Source organism: Ctenocephalides felis, unplaced genomic scaffold (assembly GCF_003426905.1).
Source record: "Ctenocephalides felis isolate EL2017-DRISC unplaced genomic scaffold, ASM342690v1 CF-g0.4_SCAFFOLD_02188, whole genome shotgun sequence".
Classification (NCBI taxonomy): Eukaryota; Metazoa; Arthropoda; class Insecta; order Siphonaptera; family Pulicidae; genus Ctenocephalides; species Ctenocephalides felis.
The window spans coordinates 144776-160151 of record NW_020538342.1 but is presented as its reverse complement, the minus strand read 5'-3'; the positions used below and the strand labels follow the sequence as shown (position 1 = coordinate 160151).

General features: G+C 29.4%; 1 long non-coding RNA gene across 1 annotated transcript; it reads left to right on the top strand.

Moving 5' to 3' along the window:
• The first annotated feature begins 344 nt into the window (after positions 1–344).
• Positions 345–13071, top strand: LOC113380507. Its single transcript, XR_003367430.1, has 3 exons — positions 345–450; positions 664–822; positions 12634–13071. It is a non-coding gene; the product is annotated as an uncharacterized LOC113380507 (long non-coding RNA).
• Positions 13072–15376: the final 2305 nt, after the last annotated feature.

Here is a 15376-nt window from a genome sequence, read left to right as displayed (position 1 = left end):
TTGATTATTTTTAATAATTGATTTGCTTGATCCTCTTGTATTTGAGTTTCTTTGATCCAAACATAAAGTTTGTTCAATCAAATGTTATTAGTCGAAGAGACAGTTTCGTTGATTGATCTATTCACTGAAATAAAAAAGCGGACAGAATCTACTTTCTAGTCTTTTTCTAATTAATGGAAATACATATTTGAAATTAAAAATTATATATTTTTTATCAAAATGTTAAACACTATGTGAGATTTAATTCACAGTATGCGCCAGTTGCCGCGAGTAGCGCTAGTGTCTATCAACCGTCGCCGTAAATCTTTGTCTGTGTAGACGCGCGCATTCTGTTTAGGTTTCCCGCCTTTTCGATATGTCACTTCAGTTCGTTGCTCGTGGTTCTTTCGATGTTAGTGAAGTCTTACAAAAAGTTTTAATTGTAATTTTATCTGTCGACTGCTACTTTTGGTATGTTTTTTATGACACTATACCATCATTAGTATATTGTCTAGGCTATACCATTATAAATCAATTAATCATATTAACAGTGTTCAATAAATTGTGTTGATCTGTTATGTTTCTGTCAACAGCAATGGAGATCGTATACTTTATGAATTACGATCCATGAATTATACATTTATTAATGTGATTATGTGAAATTTCAAAGATATTTGTTTTCAGATATTTGCCAAGATTATAAAAAATATACGCACCGAATTGTTAATGGAGGTTGGTTTCGAATAGAACATGATGTTTTTTGAGTTGCATAGAAAGCTTCTCAGGTTTGAGTAATATCACCGCATGTCGATGAAAACTAAAAATGTTTTAACCAGGCATGAGGTAAGTTTTTATTATTACTTATTTGAATGATGTTGAATATCAAAATAATGATTCTTCTCAAGTCTAAGTGGCTTTTCAAAAATTTATCTGAATTAACATGGCACAATAACTTAGCAGCCAATCATCGGTAAACTTATTATCGGAGCTGATTTTTTATATTGTGAAATATCAAAGAAATATTTTAAGTGCCTGTGGCCATTATGACTTATGGAATATTATTTTTTAAAAATTATACTAATATATGTACAAATAATTTAATTTATTCTCACAATTACCTCAAGAATAAGGATTTGGATTTTTATTATATGCAATTTGCTTTTTTATATTGCCAAAAAAGTCTTTCAAGGTATTCTGATTAAAATTTTGCATACACAAATAATTAAATCATTTAATTGAATAGGAATTTTTCCTAATTATGTCCCAATTATAATTGTAGATGTTTTCATAACAATTGTAATGTAATCTAAGTTTAAATAAAATGTCAACGCATTTTATCATTACATGCATTGCAGTTATCTTGGCAGAGAATTATTATTAATGGCACATCGAAATATATTGCCATTTGTTGGAAAATTACATAGATAATTGGCATTATCAAAAAGACAATTTGTGAACTCCGAAGTAGTGCTCACATTTGTTTCATGAGAATGTACATTGAAATACTGAAGTCTAAGAGCTACACATTTTGAAAATACTTGTGCTGCAAAGCTAACCTTTATTTTTTTATTTTTGTTTCATCAAGGTGTTATGTTAAAGTAGTGCATTGGCAAAACATGCCCAACTGTTATAAAAGTCATAATAATGTGATATCTTTACAACATGCTTCGTATGCCTCTTCTTTTTGATCTGAAAATCTAAAGTTATTTCTTAGTTTAGCTATTGTGGAGGGCCATACAAAAGAACTATGTCATAACTGGGCATCTATTTCAAATATGAGTTTATTCCAGAGTTTATTCCAGATGATGTCATGTTTTATATAGTTCCTCAGTATCTATGAGAAGCACATTTATAGTTTTGCAATTAGCAGCAAACTGATCACAAACTATTGCAATAACATTTAGACCAATACTTATTAGTTTTCACACATTATCTACAACAATACATTTTAAATCAAAGCTATTCACACCCAACATTTGAGAAATAAAATGCAACAGGTTGCACCCAGCGATGTTTTATGCCTTTAAGTCAAAAAAAGCAAAATTTTCAGCATATTTCAGTCTTGCTTGTAACTTCTGCCTCAATGTTTGTTTTGTGTATTTATTCTTCTTACTTTCTTTCTAAATACATTTGTTAAATGATGTGAATCGAGAGCGAGCAACCTTTTCAACCGATGGGGCAATTTAAATTTTAAAATTTTATGATGGGTTGCACTATTATATATATATATATATATATATATATATATATATATATATGTATGTATGTATGTATATATACTAGATGACCCGGCAATGTTTAGTCACAAGAAATATTTCTATCAAATTATTAGTATAAAAAATAACTACCTAATTTTGAATGTATAACTATGTGGTAGGGTAGGGCGGGGCTAGTTGAGCAACTTTTTACTTAAACAGATGTAGCTCTTCAATGAAAAGTCTCAATGAATTGCTATACAGTTAATGGATTTGTTGTTTATCGCTTAACAAAAGTGTTAATACTATTTTTTGGCAATAAGTAAAATTTAAAAGCTACAGCTGTTTAAATGCAAAAAGTCAAGTATGCTCAATGTACCCCATAGGTGGGGCAAGTTGAGCACTAAGAAATTATAATGAAGTCATAGGCTCAATGTCGATTAGTGATGAAATGAAATTAGTTTTTAATAACCAGTTCTATTTATAGTATTTATTGACAGAGAATACAAAACTTATAGTAATTTTCTTTGAATAATTAACCAAAAGTAGAATCAACAAAACAATATCGTATCTTAGGAATTATTTTACCATTATATTCAGTATTTTTGTTTAAAATCATTATTTCTTTATATTATTACTCATAGACTTAGCTCAAATCTTAAAAATAATAATTAATTTTTGGAAGTTAATGTTAATTGTCTTAGTGACAGAACTCATGCTCAACTAACCCCAACTCGGAATTTCAAAATAAAAGTGAGTTTATAAAAAAAACCCAGAATCATACCCAGAATCTCTGTGCATATTAAAAGTACTATAATTATATGGAAGAATAACATTTACCTGTATAACAATAAATAACATTTGACTAAACCAGACGAAAACTCGTGATGAATTACTTTTTTACTTTTTGGTCTCAAAATAAACAAAACGCCCGCGAGCCTCACTCATTTGTCCAGCGGCCACTAGCGATCGCGGGATGTTTATTTCTCCCAAACCTCTATCTTTCCGCCATATAATGCCTAAACGGACGGTGAATAGTTTTCGAGATATTTCGATTGCTCAACTTGCCCCTATGCTCAACTAGCCCCGCCCTACCCTATATAAATGAGAATGACTACTAAAATTACTATTATGAAATAGGACGGTGAATATTTTGAGTTGTATGTAGTTTTTCAGCGGCTTTTCTTTTGAGGACCTTTTCATTTTAATTAATGTAATTAATTTATTAACATGAGATTTATAAAAATTTTATTTATTTTTTTGCATACTGAAAGAAAATAAATATATTGGGATGCCTCCATTGAGTAACTATCCATGAAGAATGGCAGTGATTATTTGATCAGGTCAGCAGGCCAATTTCTTTTAAGCCTTTGGCTTATATTCTCATTCACAAGTGGTTGTAACTATTTGTTTATATTTGTTTCGATATCGTGGAGATGAGTGCAGATCTTTTATTGACTCTAATTATCGATTGTTAATCGATATATACTGTCTTTAAATAGATTTTTGAAAAGATATTGTAATTTTACATCTCATTAATGCCAATTATCTCATATAGAGAATTTTGGTTATCTAATGCTGACAGGATTTTATTTACTTTTTTATTAGTTTTATGTATTTTGTGCAGTTTACAAAGTTTACATAAATATTTCAAATTAGGACTTTCTAAAGCTCCTGGCAATAAAGTTTGTGAAAATACACTTTCACCACAATTAAAGTGTATCCCGAGACGACACAAAATCATGGTCTCTCCATTCTTGATTTTGTATGATTATCCGTAAACAAGATTAACACCTTCTCCACAGGTATATCTTGTAATGAAGAGAATGTCCTCAAAATTCCTGCAGCATCTTTAGTTGAGACTAGAGAAAATGTAATATCATCAACTCGGATTTTCTCGTGAAAACAAAGTTTGTAAGTAAAAAACGAAGGAGTAGCCACTTCAAACTCAATTATAAAAGTTAAAAATTAAAAAAAGCATGTACCGAAATTACGTTACATGTAATTATATTCTATAACATTCTGCATATATAATATAAATAAAAAAAAATCCAGTTTCTGAAGTCATTTTGCGATTTCGACTCACTCAACTTACAACATAACTTACTCTAACTGGTTTATACCATCTGTTTGTTAAGTATGATTCCAAAGTTTTATGAAAGCAAGCCGGCAGCAACCATTTAATTTTTGCAAAAAGGCCTTCATGCCTTACTTCATCAAAAGCCTAGCTTGCATCGAGAAACACTGCTGTGCAGTATTGTTTACATTCGAAAATTTTGTGAATTGAATTCATAATTCTGTGGCACTGTTGGATCGTTGAATGCTGCTTGCGAAATCCAAGATAAAAAATTGTCTTGAAAGATAAGAAAAATGATGATAATTTTGAAACACCAGAGTTAATATTTCTGAGAGATGAGTTTTGGTTTGCTAGACTAATATAGAATTTTCTGTCAGTAAGATATGATTTTAATATTATGAATAATTGTGCAGATAAAATATTCTTTAATTTATGAAGTAATCCACCATGCCAAACCATGTCAATGGCTTGGGATATGTCGAGGAAACAAGCTGAGCAGTAATTCTTTTCATGTTGAGTTGCATTTATCTGTTCGACGATTATATGTGTTTGTTCTATGGTGGAATGAACTTTCTAAAACCGATTTGATAATCCGGGATTATAGATGTATCATAGAGTGTTGTAAGAACTTTTTTTAGAAGAAGTTTCTCAAATATTTTGGATAGGGTTGATAGTAAGCTTATAGGTCGGTATGACTTCAGTAGACAATGATCTTTATCTATTTTAGAAATTAGAATCATTTTAGCTATTTTCCACGCCGTGGGAAACACTTTTAATCTCAGGAAGAGTTAAAAAGTATTGCTATATACCTCAGAGTTTTTGGTGTGAGCCTTGGCTACTGAATAATAATAAGTCATTAATTTCTGAAACTGTTTTAATCGTCTTCTACGGATGTCAAGAATTGAGTAAAAATATAAAACATATGTTCCAAAAAAATGTGCTGAAAATGAGATTTTGAAGAGGCAATATACCTTTAAGTTACAGGACTGTGACAATGACGCGCAATATCTAAAAGGATTGTGATTATGGTTTTCTACATTTTATACAGTTTTGGAAAAGTATTTAAAACTAGCCAATTTTATAAATATGTCCATTGTGTCATTTTGTCCATATTTTCTCTGTAATTATAAAAACTGATTGAATTATTCTTTAAAAATTTTCAAATATATTGCAATAATTTATTTAAAAAGAGTGAACTTAATTATTAATTATAATAATTGTTTAATCATAAAGAACATCTTGTATATATCTTTTTCTTATATATAAAAATGTCGCTAGGTATTATGTTAGGTATGGTAAAACGTTAAAATGGCTATACGGATTTGGCCTGTCTTAGTCTTGAAAAATTTGTGCTAATTCAAATATTGTGCAAAATGTGAGACATTACTTCAAAGCTGCTTTACATTTTTAATTCAAATTTTTTTGTAAAAGCATAATTTAAAAACAATGGCCGGCGGCTCATACGTCAAATATCAAATGGTTTTGACAGATCATTTTCAATTAATTTTAATAGGGGATTTTAAATGAATTTTATTAAATACTATTTAATTGTAGTATGTTATTTATTTATACTTATAAAACATTATTAAACGTGTCGCAAGTGTTATTAGAAACTCGAAATATCAACTTTTTTGAAATGTTAATATCCAAATCTCATTTTTTTCAAAGTCAGTACTCTTAAAGAATTTTGTATAATTTATACTCATTCGCATTCATAAAATATTTTTATATTATACTAGCTGACCCGGCAAACGTTGTTTTGCTAAGTAAGGTATATTCTAAACAATTTCTAGAGAATCAAAAATATTAATACTTCAAAGTGTATAACGATGTGTTGTTTGAACGCTATATACAATGCTGTATTATAAAAACAATAAACCCTATTAGTTTGTCTATATTTTGTCAATACAATTAAACTGGAAGTTTTATACACTTTCTATAGAAAACATGGTAAAATCCAAACCAAGTCTTTTTTGGTCTTTCGACTTATTGATTACGTTTCAAGTTTTCCAGATTCCTTTTTGGATTCGGGATTTTGTATATAATTGTAAATAATGCTTATACGAAATTTTCCAATTTTTGCGAGGGGAGATAAAAAATGAATTAAGTATGTCTTCTTTTATCCTGCTTTTTGGGAAGTTTCAAGTAACATTCGATGAATTAAAGTAAATTTAATAAAAAGTATATATGTAGAGCAGGGCGAGGCACGAAGGTCCAATTTGACTTTGAGCAAATATTAATGATATTATATAAATCAAACCAATTATATCAAAACAAATAACACATTTCAAACGAACAATTATCTGACTACGTTCAGTAAAACTGTCAGCTACTTCATCATTGAAAGTGCTTTTTTGCTGTCTTTAAAAAATATATTATCTAGACTTTTTTACAATATAGGCGGAGTAACTTGTAACGGCCAGGTGGCAAACAGGTTTAATGTCTTATTTTAATTTTAAAGGTATTTTACAAAATAATTACATGTTTAAGTAATGCTAAAAAACTACCAACAGAAGAAAATACTTTTATTATGGATTTTCAAAAATTACCGTTTATCTCCCGATAGCAAAGTCATAAGAATCAAAGTTATAGCTGGTTATACATCTTTTTCCCTCTACTTTCAAATATTGTTGTTAAACAATGCTTATCTTTACTGATTTTTGACACATCGGTGGTGGACCTTTTTAACCCCGGATCTTCATATATTACTATCTATTCTGCGATAAATTCTGGGAAATTATAACTGGAAAAATGTTATTCGACAAAATGTCCATTTGATCGATACCAAATTTAGGTTCTGAATTTAAATAACATAAATAAAAAATAATATAACCTAGAAAATGTTTTATAAATACCAATGAGCATATAATTATACAAATGAGATATATTAACATATCAAAAAAGTTTATATTTTGAGTCTCTAGTAACACCTGCGGCCCGTTTACTAACGTTTTTGTATATAAATAAAACTACAAACAAAACTACTTACTACAAATTTATCATAAATAAATAATATTCGCGTAAAACATCCTATTAAACGTAATTGAACATCATCCGTCAAAAGCGTTTGACATTTCACGAAATTGCCACCGTCCATTGTTTTATTTAAATTACGCTTCTACAAAAATTTTCAAATTAAAAATGTAAAGTTTCTACGCGGATTTCAAATAATTTCTCACCTTTTGGACAATCTCTGGATTGGCACGAATTTTTCAAGACTAAGACTGGCCAAATCGATTCAGCCGTTTTCGAGTTTTATTCGGACATTTGAAAGAGAGCTCCATTTTTATATATAAGATTACTAGTTTTATTTAAGTTATTTAAGTTAATAGTGTAAATTTGGAATCAAGTGCAGGGGACTTTGTCAAATAACTTATTTTGAGTTATAACAGTCAGCAATTTAAATTAGAAGGTTAGCTGATAATACAAATTAGAACACACATCTGTAAAAATGTCGATAATGTAAAAAATGCACCAATGGAATTTATATTCTGCATCAGTTGAATAATGTAATTATTTTGTAAAATACCTTTTAAATTAAAATAAAACATTGATCCTGTTTGCCATCTGGCTGTCCCAAGTTACCCCGCCTATGGGGTCAAATGGACTAAATAACAATTTTTTAGAAAAACAGCAACAAAGTAAAACATAGACCCAAAAAAGATTTGGATACTATGGATTATACCATAGTTGCAGTGCTGGATTTACAAAAGGGGCAGTCGGGGCTACTGTCCAGGGCAGCAAATTTTTGGGGGCGGCAAAATTTGGATAGTGAGAAAAAAATTCTATACTATTGACTCATTTTTAATAACATTTTTTATTTAAAAAAATATAATTAACAAAACATAATATACGAATGCAATGCAGAATTTGGCAATTTGGATAATATAAAGATTCGTAAATGAGCTGAAAGTTTAAGAAAAATATGTTTTACAGATTTCGAGCTCTTAAGATGACGAATTTTTTCCAAGCTTCTAGCGCTGAAAAACTATAAACTAGTGACGCATGGCATTGTGCCTTGAGGAAAGAAAGAGAAAATTACACTTTATAAAAGAGCTTTAAAATTTTTTGAAAAATGAAAAAAATTGAATTTAAAAAACCTTTCTTTTATATTTCGATTTTTTTTTGGAAAAATTAACTTTTATTTATTAAGTTCATTAAAATTAAATTTTATTTCCTATTGATTCCTATTGATAACGATAACATGCTGATTTGTTATAGGGCAAGGCAGGTCCAACGGTTTCGAAAATACGGGCCAAAATGCCAAACATGATAATTCAGGTTTTGAGAAACGGAATGTAAACTATCATTAAAAAAATTACATATATAGACAAAATAAAGAACTGCTTAACTTTGTGGGAGGCAGGTCTAGCGGTTTTGGTGTTCCAATAAATAATACTTAAATAGAAACATTTGGTGGTCAAAAGTGATCATTAGACATGTGCACATCAAATTTCAGATATTTTTCATATTTCAGGTATTACTCATCAAATTATCAGATATTTTAATAATTAGTATAAATTTTGTTTACATTTCTGTGGGTTCTGTAATATTATTTATCCGTTATTCTGCGACGCGGCGCTTACACTCTTCTATCTTTTGTCTCTACGCAGCTAAAGCAGCGCGATTGGTTTAAAAAAATGTTGAAAATTTTCAAAATATTAAAAAAACTCAAAATTTTTCAGTTTTCAATTTTTTTTTCGGATTTTAATTTTTGGTAAGTATAAATTCAGGAATGGGGCGTCATTTTTGTGAGTGCCACAGGGCGCCAAATTTCTAAATCCGGTCCTGCATAGTTGTATGTTTTTCATAGAAAGTGTATAAAACTTCCAGTTTGGAATGGAATGATTGTATTAACAAAAGATAGGCAAACGAATAATGTTAATATAAATTATATAATATTGAATGAGTAGACTTTCATTATACACCTTATCTATGATTATACACTACACATCCTTATACGCCTAAAATAAAGCCTTAATTTTCTTGATTCTCTAGAAATTGTTTAGAAATACTTAGCAAAACAACGTTTGCTGGGTCAGCTATTATGTAATAAATTTTTTTCGGAACTGTTAATCTCGTCGATTACCGTCGTAGCGCCGCTGCGCTTTCTCGTTATTGTCAGGTGTGCCGACACCCTTACGTTTGCTGTTCGCTCTACTGTTATTAGCATTCGTTATCTATGTACATATGTCGTTGATGGATGGTACTTGCATCTCACATTAGATTCAACAACATTCCGATTTTGTTTCAATTCAGTGATTTAGTGCACAATTAACCCCTTCGCTTACCAGCTAATATCCAAATTTACGGGCCAAAAACGATACTAAGGTCGGCCGCACGCAGTGGCATAAACAACTTCGCTCGGCGTTCGAAACTGTACAAATCATAAAATTCCTGTAGTTTGTATATACACGTGCTCGGTACAATTAACTTTACAAGATGTTTCATAAATAATTACATTTATTCTTAAATAAAACTGAAAATTGATTATTACAAATACATAAATTTATACATATAATTATAAATTTATATATTTGTGCGAAAAGTATGTCACTACCACTGTCAGTACTACTGGTAGCAGACATCACTGCTATGTAATTCATCACTAATTTTTTCTTGAAGACATTATAGTGTGTATTTTTTTTAAAACTTCTTACAAACCATGTATGTATATGCTTCACCAAGTTTCGGAAATGTATTATTTATGTTTCGTCCGGTAGACTTGCGACGACTCTAAGGCGTCATATTACGTGCGTATAGTTAGCAGCACAAGTACCTAGCAGCAAAATAATTTCAAGGTCATTTGTCATTTGGCCATATAGCCCATGTTTAAAATTCAATTTTACTGTATAAGATGTTAAAATATTGCTATAAAGTCAATTAAATCTTAATGTTTTAGGCTTTTCTAGTTTTTTTGACATAAATATCTTAAATATAATATTCTGACACATACAATAATATAATTAAAAATAAGTATAATTATTTATGTTGATGTTTTCAGACAGTTTTTTTTCCATTGGATTGCAAAAAATACCATAGTATTGTATAAAATGAAAAAATACTAGTATTACTAATACTATTTTTTAAGAAATGTGACATTAAACTTTTTCTAGTTTCGATAGGATCCATTTTATAGTTTAAATTCTTATTATTCAATAAACAGAAAGCATTTTGTAATACGAAAAGTCCATCAGATTGTTTAGGGGAAATTATTATAAATTTACTCCATTTCGTTTGTTCTTCAATAGTTAAACAATTTACATAAAACTTTTCAAAAATAATATGCTCTGTCTTTGCATCAGCAATACATTTGATCACACTAAGTTGTGTAAGACCAGTATCTATCAACACTAACATCCAATGAGAATTTAAAATGTATGGTGCTAAATATTTTATGCCTGATGATATATTTATAACGGCCTTATAATTTTTATTACTTACGGCAAACATAAATTCATGCAGGGCAAGAATTTTAAATTGTTCCTTATTAAATACAAGTGATGCTAAATATACATCAATAATTATATCATCTAACCACTCCTCGTTATACAACGTGAAAAAATTATTCAATCGAATAGGATATTTACCTAAAAATCCTATAACATATGATTCACATTTTGCTCTATTGTATATGTAGAGTTTTATATAAAAATTAAAATCTATTGCTACATTATTAGGATGCTTACCTATTGAAAGGTGTGAGTCAGATTTGGAACTCTTTTGGCTAATCAAAAATCCCCGTTTGAGCGCGGCAAATTTTTCTTAGTTTCCTATTTTATTCGGTTTTTTATTCCACATTTCCCTTGCTTCTCCCACATCTACTATTGTGCTATTATGGTCATTGTTATTCTCATGTGCTGCCACTGCCTTGTTTTTCGTATTCCTTATTTTATTTTTATTATCCAACTTCTTTATGCTAGTATTTCATCAGTATCAAAAATGTAAAATTTGATGGATTATTTCTATCAAAAATTTTCAGCAGCAGACTTAATAGCCTCTCAAACACACATCTCTCAAAGAATTTGTTGTAAATTTCTTGAAATCAACACGAAACACTATATTTTTCTTTGACATTTATGTTTATTGAGTCAATAAGGAAACATTAGTATCAAAAATGTAAAATTTGATGGATTATTTCTATCAAAATGTTCCAGCAGCAGATTTAATAACCTCTTAAAACACAGCGAAAGAATTTGTTGTAAATTTCTTGAAATCAACACGAAACACTATATTTTTCTTTGACATTTATATTTATTGAGTTAATAAGGAAACATTAGTATCAAAAATGTAAAATTTGATGGATTATTTCTATCAAAATGTTCCAGCAGCAGATTTAATAACCTCTCAAACACAGCGAAAGAATTTGTTGTAAATTTCTTGAAATCAACACGAAACACTATATTTTTCTTTGACATTTATGTTTATTGAGTTAATAAGGAAACATTAGTATCAAAAATGTAAAATTTGATGGATTATTTCTATCAAAATGTTCCAGCAGCAGATTTAATAACCTTTCAAACATAGCGAAAGAATTTGTTGTAAATTTCTTGAAATCAACACGAAACACTATATTTTTGCTTCACATTTTTTATTATTCTCATCAATTTTATTTATTGAGTTGATAATTAAGCACTTTTGTAATATATGTAATTTTATTTGCATTATCAACAGCAGAATCGCCAGCACCGACTGTGGGATGTTGATAACAATGGAAAATAATGCTGTCAGAATATTATATTTAAGATTTTATGTCAAAAAAACTAGAAAAGCCTAAAACATTAAGATTTAATGACTTTATAGCAAATTTTAACATCTTATACAGTAAAATTGAATTTTAAACATGGGCTATATGGCCCAATGACAAATGACCTTGAATTATTTTGCTGCTAGGTACTTGTGCTGCTAACTATACGCACGTCGTCATATTTGTGTTTGGGCCGATAATCTTTGGACGCCTCTGAGGCGTCTTTGTAAGCATTATTTGCAAGCCCTTGGTTAGTACTTTGATCGATTGATAATTTTTCTTAATTATTTAGTACATGACAAAAGCAAAGAACTTTTGACAGCATCTTATTTCACTTTTACATTGATTTGGTGTGAGAAATATTCGTTAATAACGTTTGTTCTTATATTTATTGCTGTCAATTTGTTGTTTTGATTTGATTTAAAACCTAATGTTCGTCGTATTTATGATTATTAAGTTCGTAGGCAAGTTTGTTGTTTGAAGATATAATTTCAAGAGATAGGTTATGGCTAATACTTATGCTACAATTCCAAATATTTTCTTTCATGGGTACTTATTTTCCTTTTTTTAAGCTATATTAAAATAATATTTTTATATCTATATGAATTAGTATAGTATGTATTTTATTATTTCAGATCCCGGTGAGGAAACCCTATTCTACATGATGGAGGCCCATGTGAATGTTTTATTGTACAAAACCATTCTATATTTAGTAAATACATGAGGTAACTTGAGTGAGAATTTGTGGATGTAAGTACCTGCATGTTTTATATCGCAATGGATATATTTCTGATTAGTGTAATTAAATGTTCATGAAACACTTTACGGCAAATGTCATTCGTAGCACATGATTGAAATCTTAGCCATTTGATCTACTAATAAACCTGGATTCTGCAAGTTAATGAAATATGCATCTTTATTTTCTAATATCTTTCAGTAATTATTGCCTGTTTGATCATGAGTTTAGCAGTTAATTCACGATGTACAAATCTTTCTATCGCCAACAAATATAGTTACCACGCTATTCATCCTGCTATCTATAAAATGTTTAAATTTGATATTAATCTATCATGGACCAGACTTATTGTTTTGTTGATATAATACTCCTTTTTCATCTTATGTATTACTTCTCTTCGACCTGTTTACTTTTTTCTTATTGAAACACTTTCGTTCTTACTATACGGGAACTGTGTAGTTACCCTATAAAATTAATACCAATTGAAACTTCACTTATTATGTTTAATCTTTTCATTAGATTTATTGATAAGTAGTAAAAACAGCCCATGCGTCAAAATAAAATGATAGTTTATATGTTTTTAAACCAGACATGTCTCATATCATAAGCAGTGTTGCCAGGTCCGCCATAGAGAAAAACTGTAGATACGCCAGAAAAAAACTGTAGAAAACTGCAAATGTCATATTGAAAAACTGTAGATCTACAGTTTTATATTTTTATTATTAAATGATGGTAATAAATATAATATTTTTGAGAATGTAATTAAAAACTAGCAGAATCATGTTATTAGCATAGTTTTATTAAATATTAACATAATATAAAATAAATAAATATGCATTTTCTTAACATATATAAATAAGCATAATTGTATAAGAGTATTAACAGTCAAAAAGATATATGATAATATAAATAAATACGCATTTTCATAACATTGAATGTATAAGAGTATAAAGAGTCATAAAGTTATATTAATTGACATAAAATTAGAAATTGTAAAACTTTAGAAAAATAATATTCTTGTAAGATTCATTTTTAACTTTCCGATATCTCATTTTCAATGTCAATGTCTTCTTGGTGTTCCGCTTCATCTTTATTTTGAAATTCATACATCTTCTGATTAAACTTACTCAAGTGATCGCTTTTCACACTGAATTCATAACAATTTTCAATTTCTGACTTTGTGTGTAAAGTGCCTTTAATAGTCGTAGTTGATAACTTGTTTCTTAGCTTTGTTTTCATTATATTTATGCTTGAAAACAAGCGTTCCACCGTTGCTGTACTGTGCGGCAAACACAGAAGTTTTCTTGTTAAAATTGATAATAATGGAAACATCCCTGAGCCATCGCCTTTTTTTAATTTTGATACATGTCTCCAAAATTGCTCTGTACTGGGCGTCTCAGTCTCATCAAAATCAAAATTCGTATTTCTGAGAGTCCTCCATTCTCTATCTACTTCCGTTATATTATTTGGACAAATATTTGGAAAATAATATAACATTTCCGAAATTGATGTAAAATTTTGTCTCAAATCAGTATTTAAAATCACTTGTGGATTTAACATCTGTAAACATTTTAGTGCTTGCCGTTCTTTATCGTGGAAAGGAAATCTCTGTTTTATTTGGATTGCTGCCTCAATGTAAAACTCCTTACATTTTGTGTAAAAATTCAGCAATCGATCATTGTCCAATCCTTCAGACTCCCTTTTCACCCGAATTATATTTGGAATCATTCCTCCAACATAAATTTCTAACAAAGGCAAATGCATTCGCAAATCGTTTATATCCACATTTAATATTTTTTGTTGTTTGGCATTTGTAATATTTTTTACCATATTCAATTCATCTTTTGAACATTCCAAATATTTTGGTTGAATAAAGCATTCCAAAATTGTCGCATATGCTGTAAATATCTGATCATATAAAATGTACAATTTTGGTTTTTCTGCCTGCATTTCTTTATTCAAATTCACGAATATTGGTAAAGAAAATCGAAGGAATTCCAAATATAATTCGGTTGTCGGTTCCATGGCTTTTGCCAATATACTTTGTGCAGAAAGAAGACGATCCGTAAAGACAGCAGATTGAAAATATAATTTTATCGCTGGAAGTTGTTCCAACAATCGCTTCACAACATCGTTTAATGATAACCATCTGGTTTGTGCAGGGTGTAATATTTTATGCGGTTTAATATTTGTAAATGCTTGAAAAGTTTTAAAATCACCAATACGTTTAGGAGAATTTTGAATGTGATTGAAAACTTCACGGCAAAAATCTTCAAGACCCCTCGGTAATTTTTCACATGCGTGGGATGCACAAAGCGCAAATGAATGGCATATACACTTCATTGTGAAAAGATTTGGAATATCATTCTTCAAATAAGTGACCAATGAGTTATTCGCCCCAAACATGACATTAGCACCATCAGACGCAAATCCTAATAAATTTTTTTTATATGGAATTTCTTTCTCCTCAAAATATTCAACAATTTTTGTATGCAAAGCTTTTGCTGATCCGTCGGTGATTGCAATCAAAGTTAGAAATTTATCTTCTACTTCATAATTTGCATTGACTATCCTGGTTATTAAAGCCAAATGCTTGATGGCCGACTTATCAGTGCTCTCATCAACCAGCAATGCAAATTCAT